This window comes from Colias eurytheme, chromosome 32 (genome assembly GCF_061535395.1).
Source record: "Colias eurytheme isolate Ceu_HAF_F1 chromosome 32, ilColEury1 Martin Lab GWU primary, whole genome shotgun sequence".
Lineage (NCBI taxonomy): Eukaryota > Metazoa > Arthropoda > Insecta > Lepidoptera > Pieridae > Colias > Colias eurytheme.
The window spans coordinates 7,155,252-7,167,432 of record NC_143011.1 but is presented as its reverse complement, the minus strand read 5'-3'; positions in this window follow the sequence as shown (position 1 = coordinate 7,167,432).

Sequence of the window (12,181 nt, the reverse complement as noted above, 5' to 3'; positions counted from 1 at the left end):
CTAAATGATGTTTTGTTTTTATTATCTAATAACGATAAAAAAAACCCGTTGATTTCATTCGTTTTTCAAGCTACGTGCATAGTTTTTCCACTAAAAAGCCTCAATTGAGTCATAAAGTACACAAATTTCAAGCATAATAAGTCACATCATTTCTATAAAACCAAAACTGGCAATAATATAAGTCGTGTTGTGCGATTATGAACATAGTGCATAAGGGCATAAGTCGTTATATTGCAAAGAGTAAAAAAAAAATTATGTGAATACATTGAGTTATTCCATGAAGTACTCGTTCATAAGGCCACAACTACAAAAAAACACGAAAAAAGTATATTTCTGGGGTTGTTACAACATGTGTTCATATGTAAAAATATAGTCTAACATCATATCTTACACATACAAGCTTAAAATTTTGAATTAATAAAGATTTAGTATTGATATATAGTTTTTTGTCTCTCCTGAAAAGTGCTGTTTTTGAGTTATTCCCTTATTCACTGGAGGCACAGAATATATGGACGCCAATGTGAATTTGAATACATAAGTAATTACTTATTTCTTTATTTGAAAGAGTAAGGTGTGCAGATAGTATACCTACCAATAAATCACACAAATTTTTATATTATATAATATATTAACAATCCCAGATGAAAAGTTAATCAAATAAGAACCAAAAAGTAAATTAGATTTAGATACATTTATTTCAAAGGATTTACAATTCACTTCTAACGTTTTAGAATAATATTATAAACTTGTACACCTTGACAAAAAGTAAAAAATTGCGGGTGAGTTTATTTGAAAGAGTAGTAGTAGTAGTAAGAGTAGTAGTAGTAGAGTAGAGTATTCCGATGTAAATGTCTCGTTAAATAGTACGTGGTTAGAATTCTGGAAGTAGGATCAGAAATTTAAAGGAAAATGGTATGGAAATATTCAAGAAGATTTACAGAGAAGACCTTGGTATGATGAGCTGGATGTAACTAGTCGTGAGTTTATCATCACAATCAACAGATTAAGATTTGGCCACAATAAACCAATAAATCACTTCACACCTTGCAAGACTGAACATAATTAATAGCAATATATGCACTTTCTGTAATGAGAAGATCGGCGATATGAAATTATTATGAACCATCAACCTTATTATTTTCTTTGTTTTCATAATCTTCAACAGTCAACTGTTAAAACCATGCCAAACGCCCAAACAGCCAAAATACGCAAGTCGCAACTTGTAGGTACGCAACATTGATTTGAATTTTGACGTCTATCAAATTTATCTTCGAAGAGAGGTAACCTGCTTAGAAAGTGAAACATCGATTATAGTGAATTAATCGATACTGACTAGAAACATGTGTCGCTCGAACTTGATACACATATCAATTTTAAAATTCATCAAGCGAATCCCTTTTAAAGTAGTATACTTTCTTTCGTAAATTTAAGGAGCAAAAAAAGGGCAAGTATAATAAAAAAACACAACGCGTTTATTATTATGATGATTTTTATTCACTGCATTCGATTACTGATGTCAGATTTCGATTTCTAGAGTAACGTCTCGGGCAGTCTTGCCAATTTGGCATAATTTATGCTAAATTTAGCATATTTTTACATTGTTTAGCATTTTTATTTGTTGTCTAGCATATAGCTTATTTTTTAGCATATAAAATATTATAATATAATAAAAGTTAAACCATATGAAACCAACTACAGTTTTGCTACCTTGCATACGTAAATTTAGTCGACATTTCATGGACATGCACAACTTCCACCTTGGAATTCTGGAATGAAGTAATGGATTATAAAGACGCAGCTGGTAATAACCCTTTTGCAGATTTATCACAGCTGGCAATATCATTATTATCACTACCACATTCCAACGCGGAAATAGAACGTGTTTTTAGCCAAATGAATGTCGTCAAAACTAAGCTTCGCAACCGTTTGTCGGTAAAAACTTTAAATGCCATTTTATACATAAGATTCGACCTAAAGAGGGCAGGAAAATGCTGCTACTCTTACACAGTTCCGGATAATGTACTGCGCTCTATAGGCACCAAGGAAATATATAGTCTTGGCAATGAGGCTTCCACGTCTACGTCAACATTATCGGCTGCGGATGAAGACCAAGATATTAATATTTTATTTGATAATAACACACTCGAATATGAGATGTTATTATTTATGATGTCATTATTTACATATTATGTGTAAATAAATGTGTTGGATATATAAAATTTTAAGTAAAATGTCGTTTTATTTGACATTAAAAATTTTTAGCAAAATATTTAGCTTAATTATAAATCCTTTAGCAAAATTTTGGCAAAATTTTAACAGCCATTTAGCAAATTTTATGTTAGTCTTGCTGGCAACACTGGTCTCGGGCACAGAACAGTAAAAACCTCGGAGCAATTAAAACAAATAGAAGTGCTATAGTGTCATAATTATTAATATGAAAACCACTGTCGCCAAACCCACACATTTAAACCGATAGCTAAACACAAGTTTGATGCTAATTTTTGTTTTTAATCAGTGTTGCCAACGTAGGCGATTTTTCGCCATTTATGCTACTCCAGGGACAATTTTTTATACTACATATTAGGTAAATAGGCATACAGCCGGTAATCAGGCCGAATACTCTGAACACAGATAATTATACATATAAAGTATAGGTAAATCGATGAATTTTGTGACTGCTTGAACCAAAAACGAATCACACTGGCGAATTTTTATATGGATAAATACAATTTGTACACTTAATTAAATGTTTATTTAGTTATCTCATTTCATTTCGTGTTCACAGTTTAGGCATGACTATCATCGTAATTCTTCTTCTTCTTCTTTTTTTTTCAAATGGCAACTCCTGATCCCAGATCATCGTAATTAGAATTCTTTTAATTCACGTCTACCCTCTTCAAGAGTATTTTTTTAAACACGATAATCTCATTTAATTGTTAAATCAAACAAAACTCTATTAATTAAATATGTCGCGCTTAAGTAATGAAGAATATTTTGAGGAGGAACCAAGTAAGTTGAGACAATATTTATTTTATCAAAATAGAAGCCTGTACTGCTATTAGTATTTTTTAACCTCTTATGGCTAATTTTGCTGGAGATAATGATGATGAACCGCTGCCCTACCTCAAATTCGACTAGCTACGGCCCTGTGATGAAGTCCACTTCTATGAGGGATATCATGTGCAAAAGATACTTGTAGTTTATGTTTGCTCATAAACTATTCTTTATATATAAACTAGCTACCCGCCCCGGCTTCGCACGGGTGCAATGGCGGCCGGCCGGTACCGCCGCAAACGCTACGTCCCGCAATTTTTAAAGTAAATGACAAAAGAAAGTTATTGTGGGTTATCCATAAGAGATAGACATAATATATACCATCACGGACTTTTCTGTAGACCTTTTCAATACTTAGTACATTATTTTGATAAAACTCGTAGGGTTTAGCCTGCGTTTGCAATGTAGGTAAGAGGAAAAAATGTAATTATTTACGGCATCACATTAGAAACCTCAAAAATAACAGTACTTCTCCACTATTTAATTTAATTATTATACATATACACCTTCCTCTTGAATCACTCTATCTATTAAAAAAACCGCATCAAAATCCGTTGCGTAGTTTCAAAGATTTAAGCGTACAAAGGGACATAGGGACAGAGAAAGCGACTTTGTTTTATACTATGTAGTGATTCCAATGCGATCGGAAAAATAAAGAAAAGGTATAATAACTAAATCATTGTTCATTTACTTTCAGGGTTATCTCCCTCATCAGAATCGCGAGAGCGACGCAGCAGTACTGACTCGAGTGAATCTTTACCAGAGCTAAATATTGAAGTGGTACCTAAAAGAAAAGATGACGATGACCCAGAAGAGTTTTATCAGGAGTTAGAGAAAAAAATGAAGGAAATTATATCGGCATATCGAAGAGGGTGTGATGCCCCGAAATCTGATACTATTGACAAAGAATCAGTAGAATTAAATGCAGTAGAAAAACCCAGTAGTCCAGAGATATAATTATGATCTCCAAAGTTTATATATGTAATTATGATAATTTTACGGAATTTTAAAAGCATATAAGTAGTTTATTAAATGTTACTTCATTACATATACATAATTGTAAATAAATAGGTCACAATGGTTATTTTATTGGTATATAATTGTTTATTTAATTATTTAATAATTACCTGCTTATCCAGGAGGCTATTCGAGATAATAGCACGATGGATTATTAGTTGAATATCAACTTACCTAAACTTAATTAATTTTAAGTAATTTTATAAGTACCCTCGATAACAATACTTTTTGCAATAACACGCGACACTCCATCGTATCGCATTCAAAATTGGGAATCGGAGTGCGAGGATCTGTGGTTCATGACTGAGGTATTGTTAAATGGTAAGACAATTAAGTTAGCTATATAACGACTTATGCCCTTATGCACTATGTTCATAATCGCACAACACGACTTATATTATTGCCAGTTTTGGTTTTATAGAAATGATGTGACTTATTATGCTTGAAATTTGTGTACTTTATGACTCAATTGAGGCTTTTAAGTGGAAAAACTATGCACGTAGCTTGAAAAACGAATGAAATCAACGGGTTTTTTTATCGTTATTAGATAATAAAAACAAAACATCATTTAGGTATTTATGCATTTAACCCTAGAAGTCCAATCTACGTAAATTTGACGTATGAACTCTTCTATATTTACCATCGAATCGCTGCAAAATCCAGAACCAACTCATTAGCCGTCGAGACCTAGCAGTACATAGTTGGCTCATCCATGTAAATTCCGCCATTTGGTTGTAAAGAGGATGTTGTGCGTCATTTTGACGTATAATTGGGCTTTTCGTAACTTTTAAAATTGTTTCAAATTTTTATTTTGTGATTTATTTGAATGATTTTTTTCCAAGTCACGTTTCACATGATATCTATAGTATTATACTATAGATTGAGTATAAAATGGGATCCAGACAACTTTTATACTAGGACGAAAAACCTTCAATTTTAGTAAATGACGATTATTGTCCTCCGCTGGATTTGGACTTCAAGCAAAGGGATTGGGTGGCTGAAGATGTTGTCCGGAGTAAAACCGAATATGTTATGGGGTTTTGTTACCCATGTATAATGAAAGTCGTAGATTGTAAAATAAACCTTTAATCGATCTTTCAATAATACAGTACTATGTTGTTAATGCTATACAATGTTTCACCAGTCACCACAATGAGTCTAGTCTGTACAGGTTAGCAGGAGACAATCATTGAGTATTGGTATTAAATACGTATCAACTGCGTATTGCGTTTTGCGTATTAACTATTGTCCTAGTGAATCATTTTCACTATCGTCGAATCAATTTAAAATTCGATCAAGTGCGTTCCGTTTCGGAACGCCACAGATAATAAAATATAGATAATAAAAGTTGCAACGCCACAATGTCATGGTGGTATACATTGAGGATACAAGCACTATAAAGAGATAAGAGAAGCCCGAAAACCATATTCCTGTATGTTCAGTTAATACAGGAAAAGTTATAGGTGGTCAGTGGCGATATTTTACGGCATGATATAGAATTTTAACAATTTCTATATCATATAATATCAAAATAATGTAGATAAATGCTAATGCTTCCTTCTAGGGAAGCGCGCTCCATCATAGGCCACATCTCAGCTTACCATTAGGCGAGATCGTGGTCAAGAGCTTCCCTATCACACAATAAAAAATAAAAAAAAAAAATAAATAAAATACAATGAGCCGCAAAGATTTTATGAAAAAATTAAGCACAGATTTGAAGGTGCCTTGGATGCAAATACGACTTGTGGCACGCACTTTGAAGAGACTCTACGTGACAATAGCCCAATTTTTTCAAAATATGTGGTACTAGAGTATCCATAAAATGTTTACGAAAATGCAGGACCAAAGAAGTATCGATATTGCGGATTTTTTTCCCATAAAAAAGGCAAATTACCAAAGCACAGTGGCTAAAACGCTCATAAATTGTCAAGACTGGTTATAAATACTTTTTTTTTATGCGACTATTATAGACTATAGTATTATTGTCTTGATTATTGTAGTTAGATAATTTTTTTGAAAAAAGATTAAAAACGAGTTATTTTTTAAAAACTTACCCAATTATAAGAAGAAAATATAAGTTTAACATTTTTTGTTGGCTTTTTTTAGATGATTCAATTATCGTTCTGTATTTATATAAACAAAGAGTATAATATCATTAAATGCACTTAATGTGTTAACTGTATTTTTAATATCTATTGCAAAAAATAGTTAATTTCCATAGAAATATATTAGTATCCCAAGTTAACTGATAAATACCTTTTTTTAAAAATATAAAGATTTGTTGTTGCAGATTTATTGAAAAAAACGATTTAAAAATAATAAGGAATAGTGTGTGTTGTTTCCGTGCAGTATTCAATTAATAGACCAATAGCAACACGCCATTAATGCCAAACTGTCTCATGTCGTCACTTGAACCAATGACACTAAAAGAGTTGTTCCTTTATGCTCATGAAACTGTATATAATAATATTATGTAGTATTTAATAAACTATAATATTATGCTTTTAAAAATATACGTGTTTGTGAAAAAGTAAATTCTAGCCTATGTTCAAATAAAAATAGTAGGTAGCGTTTATTTCCCTCTGAGTAAGTAGTGTGTATTGTGTATCAAAAGTAACATTCAATTATGTATTGTGTTAATTTTATTTATTACGGATTCAACATCAAACAACTCTACGGTAAGTATCAAGGTGCGTATTAACTATAGAGCTATTATTTATTACCTTACCTAATACCTATAGGTATGTTATAGCTAATTGCTGCTGGGCGCTGGCTGCGATTTCGTCCATGTATCTACTGAAAGGTTTCATGACATAATATGAGCACAGGGGAATAAAATAAAAATACCAGTATGTACATCCAAAAATATTTATTTCAATTATTACAAATTATCCTTAATCTAATTTTGAAAATCTAACACTGAATTAGATTCCTTACAATAATATTATTCAAATTAATAACAAAATAACGTATTTTACGGCTAAATTAATATTGAACTAATTATGTAGTTAAAACACGAAAGCGCATTACCTTGTTATACCAGCTGCATTAACCAAAAATTTTATATGATACAATATTTTCAACTGATATCGAAATGTACGAAAATAGTAATAATGTAATTGAACTGAGAACATAATATTTTAATATTCAGACAAAGCTGTATTGTTTCGATATACGTAGTTTTTATTGTAAACTGCACATATTTTCATAGAAAAATACTGTAAAACAACAGATGATGAAATTTTCAAAAAGAAAAAAAAAATACAAATTTGCCGCGCAATTGACATTAATTGACAGTTTTAAAAGTTTGTACCTATAGGTAATATTAATAGAAATAATTATCGAGATTTAAATGGCTCTACACGAGATTTATTTTGTTTTTTTTATTACTATACTTCATAAAGACACAATTAACTCGTACCTACTCGTAATACGATACCTTGGAGTTGGAGCGAAAATATTGTTTGTAATAATTTGGCTAGGTAACTAATTATTGAAATGAAAATAATAATTAGAAAAATGCATTGTGAAACCGTTTTAAGCAAAAAACGTTTCGATAAACGAATTATGTTTTTGAATGAAATACAAATTATTGCATGCTTTTAAAATACAAGACTTAACTATCTACTAATGAAAGTTTTCATGCATTTTGTTCGAAACACGGTAGGTCAGCCGTGTTTTGTTACTTTAAAAGTGACATTCGAAAATGAAACAACGATTTACGGAAAAGCACAGATAGAAACGCGTTTAATCGAGATTGGGTATCTAATATTAAGATAATTGGAATACTTAATGAAAATAGGAATTGTAGAGTCAGTAATAATTCAGATTAGTTTATTGATATCATATTAGATACTTACTTAGGTCGAGTGAACGCGTTTTTACAATTCGTTCTATACAAAGTATGTTTTTAACTAAATTTTCGAATTTCATCGTGTATTTTACAATAATTTTGAATGATTTGAATGCGAAATGTACTAATATATGATCAAACGAACTTCAGAGTGAAGTTTGATCATTATTATATGAATCGTTTCATTCGAAGATATTATTTACTATGTAGTTCCCTTTTTCAATGCTAGCAACTACGCACGCCTTTAGATTTTATTTTTTTTTAATTGTGGGTATTACGACCTGACAAGTATTTGCTCGCTTTGTACGATATTCGTTATTTTTAGAGTCTGTAATCTTACAAAACTTTGGGTTAGGGTGTGGTGGGTGTTAATATCTTCGAATGAAGCGATTCATATAATAATGATCGAACTTCACTCTGAAGTTCGTTTGATCATATATTATATTTCATCGCTTCATTCTTCAGATATTATTCACTATGTAGATGTTAAGAGATAAAAGTTTTGTAAGAATCATTTTGGGTGCAAGTTTAGAATAAAACATATATAGATATTATTAGTTTTATTTTGTATATTAACAAAAATATAATCAAACATTATTCTTGCAAAATTGATTCTGCAAATTCGTTTTCATTAACTACATTAAGTTTATAGAACCTTGCAAAGGTTTCGGAATGTTTAGTCCAGCCAGCAGTTTTACGTATATTATCAACGCATACACCACTAGCACAAGCAGTAGATGTTGAAGCGTGTCTTGTGCTATGTGAACTAAATATTGAAATGTTGACACCACTTTCCGATAACACGTTTTTGATCCAAAGACTGATTGTTTGAGTTGTGGCGGGTTTATTAGGTTTTTTAAAAGTTAGTATTAATCTATTGTCCTCCTCATTCCTCAAATGTTTTGTGACATTGATATAATCAGAAAGTGCAGTAGCGGGACAAATACTTATATTTTCTTTAAAGTATGGAAGTATAAGAAGGGGTTGATCTCTACCCGGAGCCGAAGTTTTTATCAAGTCTGTTATGAAAATCTTAGCTCCACTGTCTGAGAAATAAATATTATTAAGATTGATAAGGGATAAAGTTTGGACCCGCTGTGCTGTACACAGCGCAAGTAAAATTACTATTTTTTTAGTCAACTGCTCCAAATTAATGTTTATATTAGGAAACCAGCTTGAGATATGGTTCAAAACTAATTGTGGGTCCCAAGAATAATTATTGTATTTAGGATTACTGGGTTTCAATTTGAATGCTCCCTTTAGGAGTCGTTTTATGCATTCATCCGACCCGATATTATTTCCTAAGATTAAAGACAAGGCAGACCTGTGCGAGTTTAAAGTACCATATGAAGCCCCTTTGTTAAACTCATTTGTTAAAAACGATATAACTGTCGCTACTGTACTTTCAAAATTGGAAATATTTCTATCTAGACAAAATTGCCACCATAGTTTATAAGTTACGTTATATTGCTTCTTAGTGTTACTGGAAAGCGATGCCAACATTAGTTCGACAGCTTCCGATGGGATGTTTCTCCGTAAGAAGGCTTCGCGGAGAGCCTCGCTGCAGCCAGCGTAAAGTGTGAGTGCAGTGGGTGCGACAGGTGACTGAAATGAGAATGCGTTAGATTCGTATCTGCTTTAAACTTGGAACCCCTACCCTTTACGAGAAAGCTCTGCCAAATGACTTCTCATTTCTTTGCTTTTAGGGGGGGGGGGGGCAATAAATGAAATGTACAGACTATACGGCTTTTAAAATATAAGTCTGGTAAGCGAACTAAACTTTGCTGGTTTAGTTCTTGCTATATCGCTATCCGTGCCTGCTTCTCGTGTTTACGGGTGAATTAAGTTTATCAATAGTCATAAATGCAATGCTATACAGAGGATATACTGCATTTAAAACATGACAAAGTCTGGTAAGCGAACTAAACTTTGCTAGTTTAGTTCTTGCTATATCGCTGTCCGTGGCTGCCTCGCGTGTTTACGGATGAATAAAGTAATGTCCTGTCTTCGCATCCACAGCTAACTGTCCTATACTGTCATAATCTTAACACAGATTCATTCGACATAGCTCCCCACGAGCTCAGTTCTTCATTTTTGCACTCGCACAACTGTGGACAACACAAGAGCAATGCCTCCATTGGTAGCAGTTACAATCAAGGGCTAGCAAGGCAGGCTAGCCATATTACGGATGTTGGAACAACCGACTATATTTAGGGCAATTTTCTTTGTACAGTGTAACGTTTAGACTGTCGTAGCATTCCTACGGAACAAAGATGGGATCAGATCTGCATCCTTAATGAAGTTTATCGAAAGGAGATACTTTCAGACGACGATAGTATTCAAAATCCACCATATTCCTGAACATAATAATGCATAGTTAAGCTTATAATCTCTCTTGCCATTATCCTGCAGCAGAATTCCTTGGCGATAATTTGTTCTCGTTAGAACGAGCGAGGTTGTTACGATAATATGAGAAATCCTGTCAGTTAGAGACCTGAACGACGCGATAGAGTACCGCTATTTCAGTAGTAGTAGCACCTAGAAGGGTGAAGGTATTCTGGAAAGCGGAACTGAAGGCCCGGTCGGCAGCACCAGCCACCTAATAGACAGTGTTCAGTGCTGCACCACTATAATCTGCAAAATGACTCTGACGGTATGAAAATGTACCTACCGTACACGAACGTACATTTTCAAAATATCAAATGATATAGTTGGAATAAAAATCCTATTTGCCTCCGTCTACCCAAAAGACATACGGAGTAGCTAGTAGTAGTTGGTTGAATTAGAATAAAGTACCTATAGTTAAAATCCTTTGTTACTGACTGGATAAATTTGGCTCTTTTCCTATCTGACGTTCATATAGCTGTTGACTGCCTAGTGTTATGCACAAACACAATTATTATAAATAAGTCAGCCCGAGGCTTTCGGTATATAAGTTCTGATGTAAATCATAATTATATCTTAAAACCGAATTGATTAAAAGTAACGTACTTGGCTGTAGTAATTGCAGTTTTGGGACACAGATAAGCTCCTTATCATTTTAGTCTCTTGAGTTCAGTATATTTGTTTCCAGTACAGAGTTTATGACCTATCAGTTTTAAATAAATAATTCATGCATTGTACTGAAAGTACTAGCCATGTTTAGATTATGATTGGTGGCGTTGGCTCTAAACATTAAAAGATACCGCACGGTTTGGTTGGATGTTAAAAATCTGTATTATAATTAAAACCGTTTACCTGTTTTGATATTTTATTGCCTTATTCAAGGGGTGACCTTTTAAATTTATTTCTGACCCCAAAAGTAAGGACCAAGGTCTCTTCTTGTCCGGTTGGGTTAATACTGTGTGAGTTGAGACAGGTGGCAATTCTATGTTAAGATGGTTCAATTGTGCTTCTGCAGAGTTCTAATTGAATAAATAAAGGTTTGAGTTTGAGGTATTTTTGCCTCGTCGGGATCAGCTGTTGCTTCATTTTGTAAGTAACATCTAAATGCGTAATTGAAAGTCGTTACTGGCGCTTTCGCAGATTTACGCTAAAGATAGTGGAAATTGTAGTAACTTTAACTTTTCAAGCCCAAAAGGTTAACTAAGGTACACTTGAACCAATCTCATAAGTTCTAATACTTTTAATCATTATGATTAAAAAAATACTGTAAAACAACAGATGATGAAATTTTCAAAAAGAAAAAAAAATACAAATTTGCCGCGCAATCGACATTAATTGACAGTTCTAAAAGTTTGTACCTATAGGTAATATTAATAGAAATAATTATCGAGATTTAAATGGCTCTACACGAGATTTATTTTGTTTTTTTTATTACTATACTTCATAAAGACACAATTAACTCGTACCTACTCGTAATACGATACCTTCGAGTTGGAGTGAAAATATTGTTTGTAATAATTTGGCTAGGTAACTAATTATTGAAATGAAAATAATAATTAGAAAAATGCATTGTGAAACCGTTTTAAGCAAAAAACGTTTCGATAGGATAGGGGAATCGGAGTGCGAGGATCTGTGGGTCATGACTGAGGTATTGTTAAATGGTAAGACAATTAAGTTAGCTATTTATATATAATATAACGACTTATGCCCTTATGCACTATGTTCATAATCGCACAACACGACTTATATTATTGCCAGTTTTGGTTTTATAGAAATGATGTGACTTATTATGCTTGAAATTTGTGTACTTTATGACTCAATTGAGGCTTTTTAGTGGAAAAACTATGCACGTAGCTTGAAAAACGAATGAAA